This window comes from Silene latifolia, chromosome 10 (assembly GCF_048544455.1).
Source record: "Silene latifolia isolate original U9 population chromosome 10, ASM4854445v1, whole genome shotgun sequence".
In the NCBI taxonomy this organism is placed as follows: Eukaryota; Viridiplantae; Streptophyta; class Magnoliopsida; order Caryophyllales; family Caryophyllaceae; genus Silene; species Silene latifolia.
This window is the reverse complement of record NC_133535.1, coordinates 141272467-141284884: the sequence shown is the minus strand read 5'-3', so window position 1 is coordinate 141284884 and position 12418 is coordinate 141272467. Positions and strand designations below refer to the sequence as shown.

General features: G+C 31.7%; 1 long non-coding RNA gene across 3 annotated transcripts; it reads left to right on the top strand.

Moving 5' to 3' along the window:
• Positions 1-9305: 9305 nt before the first annotated feature.
• Positions 9306-11840, top strand: LOC141609256 (uncharacterized). 3 transcript variants are annotated; one of them, XR_012527320.1, is made up of 5 exons: positions 9306-9679; positions 9763-9890; positions 10403-10475; positions 10741-10775; positions 11487-11840. It is a non-coding gene; the product is annotated as an uncharacterized LOC141609256 (long non-coding RNA). The 3 variants fall into 3 exon arrangements; XR_012527318.1 differs by having other exon boundaries at positions 9306-9890; XR_012527319.1 differs by lacking the exons at positions 9306-9679; positions 9763-9890 and adding an exon at positions 10196-10214.
• Positions 11841-12418: the final 578 nt, after the last annotated feature.

Here is a 12418-nt window from a genome sequence, read left to right as displayed (position 1 = left end):
TCCTACTTTCCAAAAATATGTATTCAAACTAAAGTTGATAGTAATCAAACTAAAAATGCACCAAATAAGATTACAATAACGACTTGGTTTCAAAGCAAAGTATGAAGTTTTCAAACTAAAACCGTAAGTTGTAAAGTAAGAACCAATAGTTTTCAAACTGTGAATATAAGACAAAGGTATGTGCTAAATATTGTGTTTTATTTGAATTCCCTAAATTTTCACTTGAAAATTCAGAACTTTAACATAAAAAATATGAACATGTGAATACAAATTAGTTGTCAATTTCAACTTACTAAAATATGATACCTTCAAAATCTAATTCCATACTTGTGGGTGAATGGCGCCACCGTCAATGCCGCCGTTCTTATTCTATTTCGTCTAATTGATTGGTGCTTCAAAGATTTGGGTCGATGACAGGGAGATAATGTAGCGGTGGTGATTGCCGAGGTGGTGGGAGCACTATCGTTGTGGCGATGAAGGAGAGTAAAGTCCGTAGCCTCTGTTTGTGGGAGTGTTAATACGCTTATATGGTTTTCACTTTTATTGGGCTAATTCTCCTATTGGGCCCGTCCTATACTATAGGACGGTCCTATAGGAGAGTTGCTGCTGAAAAAAAAAATTGTTTATTGAGCAAACTTTTTTTTTAAACAGTGTCGTTACGGTAACATTAGTATAGAACTCGCGCAATGCATGCACGGTATATATAGAGTTTTTATTTTTCAGGGTATTATTTAAATCGATACCTCATTAACATTTAATATTTCATTCCATTGTATTTTGATATGAAATAAAAACAAATTTGAAATGAAAATTAATCAAAGAAAATTTGTGTTAACGAAATATGTGTTTTTATGAAAGTACTTTTTTACCATAAAATTTCGGATTTCATTTTATAATTTTCTCCAGTTTTTTTAATGAATTTTTTTGTCACGAACCTAATAATAAGTACTCACACCATCCCGGTCAATAGTTTAAACTTTTCATTTTTGGGCATTTAAGTCAATAGTTTACGTTTTCATTTTGGGTATGTTATACTTTCTACTTTATCTTTTAATAATACTAGCATAGACCCCGTGCAATGAATGCACGGTATATATAGTATTTTACTTTTTTAGTATATTATTTATAGTTTTAAAATTGACCACCTGCACATATTTGTTTTTAGCCTAACTTCTTATCATAAAATGTCAATGAATTTTTATCGTAAAGTTCTTTAAAGAAAAAAAAAAGAATTTCTGTAACATAAAAAAACTGGAGATAAATTTGTGGGGAATGTAATATACTAACTCTTATAAATATTTACATTAAAAAAATTATGCCCATTTATAACTCATCATACATATAGTATGTGCTAAAAATAGTAAATCTAATTTAGGAAATATTTTTTAGACGGGAAAAGTAGGAGTTTCTCCTATTTTTTTAGTAGATAGGGGATTAAACGCAATTCTCCTCTCTTTGTGTCTTGCTCTTTGTGTATAAAGCATAGTAAACATTTCATGGAAACGCGAAAAATATGTGTTAAGTTCATTTCTAAAGTAATCATTATTACATTATGAAAAAATTAGCAACTTATAGTGTATAGTTTAATACCGATTTTGTTTTATTATTATTATGAAAAAAAATCATAGTTTGAATTTAATTAAAAGACTAAAGTATAATAATTATAATAAGATTATATTATAAGGAAAAGATAATATATAGTTTATTAAAAAGAAGTTTTAATTGTTTTCTTATTAAGGAAGATGTATTTTGTAGGGAAAATTAATTTAAATAATTTTTATTCTCTTAGTAGTAAGGGGATTTGTAGTTTTGTCGTATCTCCTCCATTTCATTTTTATTGTCCATATTTTGTACAATCCATATTCCAAATTAATTGTCTTATTTCTAAATATAGTAAAAAGGAACTCGGGGAAGTGGTGATTGACCCCCATAACTTTGTGCAATTGTGAAATTAACCCCCATAGCTTTCAATTTAAGTAATTAGGCCCCGTAACTTACATAATAAGTGAAATTAAACCCCTTTGTCAAAATCTCACGAGAAATTCAATTTATCATGTCACAAAAGTAAATATGGTTATATTTTTAAGAAAAATACAAAATATAAGTTTAAAAATTTAATAAAGAAAATAGCACATATATTAGATAAAAAATAATTAAAATATTTTACGAAAACAAACAATTATTTTTACATATGTATGTAATTCGGTATGATTTTTGGGAAAAAAAAATTAACAGTTGTATGTGAATTATTTTGAAATGCTGAAAAATTGAATGTTTTTTTTTACCCTTTTATTATATTTTTTATATTTTTTGTCATGAAAATCTTTTATTCCGACTTCTTATTTTAACACAACTATCTAACAAAATATTTTGCAATTTTTTTTTACAAAAATTGTACAGTAAATTTTTTGAAAAATGTACTTTATATAAAAATAATAAATTCTTTGTTTTCGTAAAATATTTTAATTTTTTTTATCTAATATATGCTATTTTTTATTAATGATTTAAAATTTTATTTTATATTTTTCATAAAAACATAACCATATTTACTTTTGAAATATGATAAATTGAATTTCTCGTGAAATTTTGACAAAAGGGTTTAATTTCACTTGTTATGTAAGTTACGGGGCCTAATCACTCCTATTGAAAGTTATGGGGGTTAATTTCACAATTGCACAAAGTTATGGGGGTCAATTAACACTTTCCCGGTAAAAATAGTGAACTACTCCGTATCTATTGTAACCCTAGTTAAATAACCTCTCCTTTTACATTTTGCTTTTATGCTGTCTCTAAATTTAGTGGTCAAGGGATATTTATGCTATTTTAACGATTTTTCTTAACAATGACATTAAGTCAAACTAGGACAATAAAAGTGAAATAAAGGAAGTATTATTTTAACAACACGCATACAGAGTATAAGATTGTTATGTACAAAATGATCCATTAACATATTCGGCTAAATTTTTAGTATCACTCAAACTGATATAATTTGACCCGAGTTCTTGCAAACCTAATTAACTTACCCCACCTGATCTGATCCACACCAATCCCCCCGTTTTGATGTAATTTAAAACTCGTGGAAATGAGTTAATTTAGTTTAAGAGACAACTCCTTTTTTGGAACCTCGAAGTTGTCTCTTAAACGAAACTCGGGGAAGTGGCAAATAAGCCCCATACGTTTGACACTATGTGCATATTAGCCCCATGTCTTTCTATTAGTGCAAATTAACCCCACTAGTTATAATTAATGTGCAAATAAGCCCAGTTGAACATATTCAGGCCAATTTCTCGCCGGAAAAAATGACTAGTCACCGGAAAGATGTCTAGCCTTAATTAAATAATTTGAAAAACAATAAAAAAAACCAGGATTGTTAACAACGCACCAGTTCAATTTTTGTTTACTCTCACCCACCCCCTCTCAGATTTAGCTTAGCTCCTCCATCTTCACCATTCTCACTTCAATTTTTTTGCTTTATAGTCTAAGTCTCGTTTTAATCTGTCATTCCCAAACTTGTCATCAAAAGTCTACCCAATAACCCACCACAAGCTGAAAAACGAAAATTTGGGGAAAATTCAGATACCTATCAGAAATCAAAAGTCTACCTTCAAATAATATTGACAGCATACTATTTTGATGACGACAAGTTTGGGACGATAATTTCATGTTTGAATATCGAGGATTTGTTCGATGCCGTAGGGTTTCTGTGGGACGGTTTTTCAGAGTTAAGTGTTGATAAATTTGATTGTGTGTTGCATTGAGGTCGTGAAAGAGGAATTAATAGTCGAGGAAATCTGCATTTCGTGCGGCGAAATAATTGATAATTATGGTGGAATGATGAAGGAAGTACCCTTGATTCAAGCAGAAGTGTGTTTGCCATTGTTTTCCACCGGTTCTTGTTCGCATATGAAATCATGATTTTTTTTAATTATTTAATTAAGGCTAGACATCTTTCCGGTGACTAGTCATTTTTTTCCGGCGAGAAATTGGCCTGAATATGTTCAATTGGGCTTATTTGCACATCAAGTATAACTAGTGGGGTTAATTTGCACTAATAGAAAGACATGAAGCTAATACGCACATAGTGTCAAACGTATGGGGCTTGTTTGCCACTTCCCCGAAACTAAATTAGTTAATTTAGTTTAAGAGACAACTCGTGGAAAGTAGTAAGAAATTATGACCTATCACTATGAGTTCTATTTAATTTTTGTAATTGTTAAATCCCGCGCACTAATTTACTCAATCCCGCGCATTTTTATCCTTTATTCCGAATATGCCCTTCATTTCTCCACCCCAACCTAAGAAACAAGAGAGAGAGAGAGAAAAAAAGAAAAAGAAAAAAAAGGGAGAACATGCTGTACACAACGGTTTCCTTCAACACCCACCACCACCAACTCCCCCCCTCATCCAATCCTACCGCCAGCCGCCCTTACATGCCCCTATCCCCGCGCCGATCACGCCTCTCTGCCCACATACCGGCGCCGACGACCACCCCAGCCCCTCCTTGTGCGCTCATACTGCAGGAAACGACCAACGCACCTTTCGACCACCGCAACACCCTCCGACCATCCATGATGCGCTTTCGACCACCCTATTCTGGCCGATCCGACAACCCCACAACCACCCCTTCAACAACCGCACTTTAGTTGTAATCGTCAATCGGAACCCTAATTTTAAAAATAAACCTTTTGTGAATTAAAAAAAGATTATTTCAATCGATTAAAACACGATATTCTAAAAGTATTTGATAAAAGGGAAAAATTACTTGTGATATGCGCGAATTACGATCTATTATTGTTGAAATATTAATGATTAATGAATGAATTGGTTAAGTTTTGAGAAAAAAAAAAAGAAGGGTAGGAGGATCTATTAAGATGAAGGGCAATTATAGACTATTTGGGGCAAAATGCACGGAATTTAGTAAGTTAGCTAGTTTAGATCCCGCGCAATGAATGCACGGTATTTTTATAGTTTTTATTTTTGTATTACTTAATCATGCTAAATTAACTCCCCATTAATTTTTCATATTCCAAGTCATTATATTTTGATATGAGAAAAAAAAAAAAAAGAATTGTATCCAGGAAAACTGAGTAAAATTGAACTGTGAAATAATTGTGGTATGACTAGTATCTCATTAATTATTCATTTTTCTCGTTATTGTATTTTGTTTCGAGCAAAATAAAAAAAAAATGAAAATTAATTCAAGAGAATTGAGTAATCTGCTGAAATGTATTATTTTTTTAAAAGTGTTTTTATACCACAAAGCTAGTGATTCTAATTTATAAATTCTCTCAATTTTTTTTTGTTATAAAAGTAATCGAAATGATTTATATTTTTGTTTATACATAGCATGAGTAGTATGAGTCAAGTCATTTTCAAATAATAGAATTAAGAGAAAATTGTTGATTATAGCCTTTTATAAACCACTTTTTGAAAATTACAGCCTTATATATTTTTTTTAAAAAAATTGCATCCAAAATTTTGCTTTTCTTCTAAAATTGCACCACGATCATGTTTTCGGTGAAATTTGTTAAAATCTGACCGAAATACCCTTGCTTAATTATTTGCCTACTTACCAAGATGATATCAATTTACCACTCATTTCTTTAACTTATTAGTTATTACCTCTCATTTAACCTAAACCTTATCTAAACCCTCTCATCTTCCTCAACATTTATCTCTAAAATTATCCCCAAATTACTCCCTAATTTATACTGTAATTCATTCTCCATTGTCAAAAAAAGGCTTTAGAGTAAGGATTCATACACCTTTTTTTACTTTAATTTTATCTTCAATTTGTTGTTCTTAGTGTCACTCCAAATTTCTATTTTTTCCCAATTTGTTGTTTTTCAATTTATTGAATCGAATTTTAGAGTTTGGTCAAATTCCCCAAATCATGTTTTGATCTTAAATTCTTTTTTTTTTTTTTTATTGCATGTGAATGTGTTAGATTATAAGGGTGTTGATTATTTGGTCATGTATGATCCCTTAATTACGAGTCCGTTTTTAAAATAATGCTCAAAAATAAAATATTTGTCATTTTGGGTTGGTTTTGAAAATATTTATCAAAATAGTGTCCACGTAGGTTCGGGTTTTCAAAACCTGAAATACGGAACAAACACGCCATTGACAATGGCGTGTTATAAGTTAGTAAGAAGGTCAGTCGTAAAATAAAATAACAAGGCAAGACACGCCACTACGAATGGCGGGTTTTAACCAAGAAACACGCCAAGGCCATTGGCGTGTTTGTTCAGTTGCAATAAAAACCAAACCATCCTCATAAAGTATACTGCAACTTTTCCCATAAACCAAGTCAAAGTGTAAAAATCAACCACTCTTCAATTCATCCTCTCAACCACTTCATACCTCCATAAATCCTCCACTTCATACCTTCATCTATTGTTAACTTCCACAACAAACCAAAACACCTCACCTTTTCATAAATCCGGCCACCATACCAATCAGTTGATGGCGATTGGAAATGGTGATTGATGTCGATTCGAAATGGTGATTGATGTCGATTCGAAATATATATTGATTGATATCGAGTTTGGGGATCCGAAAATTGGCAAAAGGAGAAGGGTAGGTGGTTCGCTTGTGGTTGATTTAGGGTGGGGCCATGGTGGCTCGATTGCGGTGACGGCGAGTAATCGAAGGTAGAATTGGCACTCAATGTCTTAATCATCACTGAGCTCACAAATTACAACAACATAATAGAGAAATTCAAGGAACAAAATTCACCCACTTGAGGTGTAATGTGTTCCCTGACATCAAACCTTAATTCAAAGGGGGAGGGAAAAGTGGTTTTTGATGGGTAAGATCCAATATGGGACAGTACTAGAAGATGAGAAGTGAGAGACTCGTTTATTTTTGCATCAGATTTTAGCGTCTATGATACACGCCATTGCAAATGGCGTTTGTGTTACCATAGACACGCCAGTCCCAATGGCGTGTCTGTTTTGCTGCATTTTCTGCCAGTCTGCCTTTCTTGCTCCCTTAAAACACGCCATTACTAATGGCGTGTTTGTTCCGTGTTTTAGGTTTTGAAAACCCGAGTCTATCTGGACACTATTTTGACAAATATTTTCAAAACCGACCCAAAACGATAAATATTTTATTTTTGAACATTATTTTAAAAATGGATTCCTTAATTACTCTATTTACTGGTATGAATTTGTAGGGGCTTCCTACTTTGAAGAACCCTAATTAATTTCAATTTGGGAAAAATTGATTTAGAAAATATAAAAGAGAGATGAAAAATATAAATAAGATAGAATTAAATTTCGTATAAAATGGAAATAGAGTAGAATTCAATTTCGTATAAAAGAGAGCAAATGGAAATAGGGTTGAATTGAATTAGAATGATTACGGATATTGTTGAACTCTGATGAGGAATTAGAGAGATGAAGAAATTGTCAAAATCTGATGAAAGAGATGAAAATCTTTATATATATATAAAAGAGAGTTTTTTCGAGCGATCTTAGAGCGTCCACATCATCAAAAATCAATTTAGAAAAGTATAATTTTTGATGTAAAAAATAAAGTGGAAAATCTTTTAATTATTATAATATGTATATTTCCTAAATTATATTCAAGTGATATTTCCAATTTTTATATCAAACTTTTACATTTCATTTGGCAAAAAAAAATCGTTAAAAAAATTATGAAAATAATATAATTAGCTTTGTGGTAAAAAATGTTATCATTAGAGTATAAATTTCATATTATTTGCACATATTAAAGATTGTGTACTTCTTAATACGTAAAATTGTGTACTTTTAGTACGTTTTGTCCCACATTGGAAAATAAGTAGGCGTGGTGAATATACTACATATAGAATTGTCCCACATCGAAAGATTAGTATAAGTTAATGTGATCCTATGATTATAGATAGGAGGCATATTTGGAACTTATGTATCCACCCAAAATTTTTTGAGTCTCATAAATATTGTTTTAAAGAGCTCTTAAGATTTTCTATCATTATCTACGATATGATATAAAAAATAAAACTAAAATTTTTACTAATGGTTGTCTTCTGAATGCAGTAATAGAGCGTTAATGAGTCGTTATATGTACGATGTAGAGATTTCTATCTAATGATCGAGATTAAGTGGTTTTACCTCAAAGAAAAATAATATGTATACAATAATGGGTTTTTTAAGAAGAGACATGTATTTCTTGGTATGTTATATCTTTCACATTGAAAAATAATGTAGGCATGATGAACATAATACGTCTAAATAAATTATGTATCTCACATTGAAATAATAGCATACGGTTAAGGTGATTCTATAAATATAAATAGGAGGCATCCTTGAAACTTAAGTATTAACCCAAAATTTTAAGGTAAAATAGAAGAACATTTCATTCAATCATTGTCTCATTACATTATAACAATAAGGAGCAATACTAATTATTTAGAATTACACATACAATTGTTCATCATTAAACTATTACAAAATATTACGAGTAATACAATATGTAGAAGTTGTGTAGAAGTGAGCTAGATAACCCGTCCACGAGACCACGAGTTAGTTAAATATGTGGAAGTTGTGTAATTAGTGTGTATTTCATTAATTAACAATAACGTACATATATAGGAGAGGCAATACAATAACCTAAAGATACAAAAATTCTAGGGCAAGCAGAGTATACAAAATACAATAGGCTGCATCTGTTCGTCCCCTCCCACCCCATAAGTCCATTCTATAAATATAAAAGATATGTACTTTTTAGTATGTTATATGTCCCACATTGAAAAATAATGTAGGGTGTGGTGAATATATTATGTATAAATAATAGAATTGTCCCATATATATACATTTTCTATATTATATAAAAGTGATGTTTATAATTTTGATATCAAAACTTTATATTTCATTTGACAAATAAGTATCGTATGAAAATTATATAATTAGATTGTGACAAAAAAATGTTATCATTAGAGTGTAGATTGTATTGTATTTTCTCATTATTAAATCGGGTTGATGTAAAAGTAGGTGCATAAAAAATGGTGTACTTAGTATGTTATTTGTCCTACATTGAAAAGTAATGTAAGTGTGGTGAATATACTATGTATAAATATTAGAATTGACCCACATCGGAAGATTACCATAAGGCAGAGTGATCTTATGATTGTAAATAGAAGTCATAACCCAAAATCTTTTGATTCTCTTAAGTATTGTCATAGAGAGATCTTAAAAGAGTTTGTATTACTGTCTCTATAATAATGATTTCTAACCTAAGTTAATCTTTGGAAAATCTTTTGGTTATTATAATATATACTCTTTGCTTAGTCTTTGATAAATATTAATCTTTGATATCAGAGAGAAAATAAATGTTGTGATGTTGATGAATATTAATCTTTGCTTAGTCATGGATCATTCTGTTCAGATTTTCAGATACTATTGTTTTAACAATGACGGTTGTAGTCGGTTTATTGCATTTCTGAATGTTACATTTTAATTATGAAGAACTGGGGAAGTAGATTGTATAGCAGCAATTCTTACATTTTCATCTACATGTTGAACCCTTTTGGAACATCGACGACTGGTCGGGACTCGGGAGGGTAATGATTATCGAACAAATCTGTTGTTTTATGTTATTGTAAGATGGAATGAGATGCCTTGAACTTGAGACAAGCATAAAGTAAATGTCAATCGTTCAACTTTTTGTGTTCAAGGTAAAAATGAGCCGTGTCTACGTATGTATATCTTGTAGATCTCCCACATTTAAATACACATCTCAACCTTAATGTGGATGTAGATTTCCTACGTCCAAGAGTGGGAGATACGTATTCGAACCCAGGTTTAGCAGCCTTCCCTCCAAAATAAAACCACAACACAAGTTAGTGGCCAACTGACTACCCGCGACCAATTGACAACTTCTTTCAGGTACAATACTACTCCATCCCTTCGTCTCAAATCATTTGTTTACCTTCAACTAAAATACCCGCCACAAAGAAAAAAAAAGGTAAACAAATGACCGACTGAGGGAGTAAAATTTAAGGTTCCATGGTTTGTTCTTTTGTATACTCAATTGGGTATAAATTAATATAGGTCTTCTTATTTGTCTTTCTTAATCAATGTAGTTGACCCTGCTTGTGTATTTAACGAGATTTGCTTGGCTTTGATGCTCTAAATTGAATTTATTAGTAGTACCGGGACACTGGCGGAACAATGTTTACTATTGGAACAAAAGCTAGGGGAAAATAATCGGTAATTTGAACTTAAAATCTCAATTGAACTTGTCAGTAGTAATGTTGATGATTTGTTGGGGTACTGTAATGAAGAAATCTCAATTGAACTTGTCAGTAGAATGGACTTCTTTTTTTGTGTAGGATTCGAGTTTTTATCGAACTAGGGTACAAGTCGATCTTTGTTTTTGCCACTTGAATTTATGATAGGCAAATGGTTTGGCTAGAATCAAGATAGGGGAACCGATACTATTGCAAGTATGAAGGTTGTGTATAGTTTATGGTTAGTTTATACTCTCTCTTTCTTAGTCAATTGTTTACCTTTACCAATTTTGTGAGAAATTTTGAACAAAGGTAAATTAATGACTAGCATAAACAAAGTAGTTCAATTCCCTTAGTAACTACAAGTATTGTTTCATTGGCTCTCTTTAGGCGGTTGGTACTTGTAATATTAGCGATGACTAGTATACATGTTCATTAATATTCCAGTTTTTGTGTCCTATTGTAACATTTAATTTGTTCCCATTTTTTGTTGGTCTTTGATGTAGGTCGAAGATATGATATGGATCAAATTTGAACAAAGGTAAATTATCGACTAGCATAAACAGAGTAGTTCATTTCCGTTAGTAACTACAAGTATTGTTTCATTGGCTCTCTTTAAGGAGTTGGTACTTGCAATATTAGCTATTCTATCCGTTTGTTGAACTCACCCAACCTCTAGGAATCGATGTTGAATCACTAGGCCATCTAATGGTGGCAAGGCTAACAATCAAGTAGCATGTTTTCCACTGCGGATGGCTTAACTAGTCCATTTGGATGGTGTCCAATACCCGATTACATGCTTCCCACAATTCTTAATGTTTTATGAATCGAAAAGTCAAGCCTTGAATCTCCCCATCGAAAAGAGAAATTACAACTCAAACCTTTAAATCTCAAGTGTAACAGTTTTTTCACCAACTTAGGGGGCCAACCTGTGAGACTACCATTGTAGCAATATCAGTAGATAAGTTAGCTTCCATGTCAGCTTTCCGATAGGTGAAATTAATATTACCAACTCATTAATGACTCTAACTAGAGCAGTAGTAGCATCATAAGCCCAAAATCCATAAACATTTGGTGTTGCTTCCATCAGAGTTAGGTTCTTTTTCTGCTGGAATTTTGATTTCCATGTGAAGGTAAAATTTTGGAGCTAATCAAATATATTCATGTAAATTATTGCTTTATGTTATTTCTGCCTTCAGTGTGTACTAATCAAATATATTCATATAAAATATATTTTTTATGCCCGTTGTAGGTTTCAGATTCGTCAGATGGTCAAGATGCGCCTTCATATGTTGATTGAAGCCCCTTTAACATTGCGCCTACATCATTGAAGCCCCTACGACGTTCAAACTACTAGGTGTCCTTGTCTAGCTAGTTTCATAGCATTATTTACGACTTTTTGACAACTTTATGTTGGATTTTACTTTCATCCAGATCCTTATTGCTATTTTTGATTTTGTCGTACTATAAAGTACTAGTTTATATTAGGTAAATTGTCAATGCTAGTATTTGTGACGGAGACGATATTTGTATCAGACGTGTGATTATTTATAAAAGTACGTGGGTACTACTTCATTATATATATAAATTGCATTATGTTGGTTTATGATTTAGTAATAGCTAGTAGTAGTGTAGTACTACTACATTATATGTCTATTTATTCTCTACGATTTTATCAGGAAATCAAATTCTTAAAAATCTAAAAGCCGAAATTATACTCTGACAATAAGAAGCGTCAATATATTAATAGTTGACGCCTAATTAAATCTCATCGACCGACACATAAAACCATCAATAGTCGCACAAGACGCTTAAAAGCGTCACATTTATTGACAATTAAAAGCGTCAATAGCCACCAAAGACGCTTAAAAGCGTCAATTTTGTTGACAATTAAAAGCGTCAATAGTCCATGAAGACGTTTAAAAGCGTCACATTTATTGACAATTAAAAGCGTCAATAGCCACCAAAGACGCTTAAAAGCGTCAATTTTGTTGACAATTAAAAGCGTCAATAGGCCATGAAGACGCTAAAAAATGTCATAATTATTGACTAAAAAAAGCGTCAAAAAATAGTGACGGCCCAAAATTTGACGCTTTTATAAAGCGTCGATAAAAACAAAATTGACGCTTTAAAGCGTCGAAAAAGGCCTGAAAAAGCGTCACCAATGCAAGATATGTGTAGTAG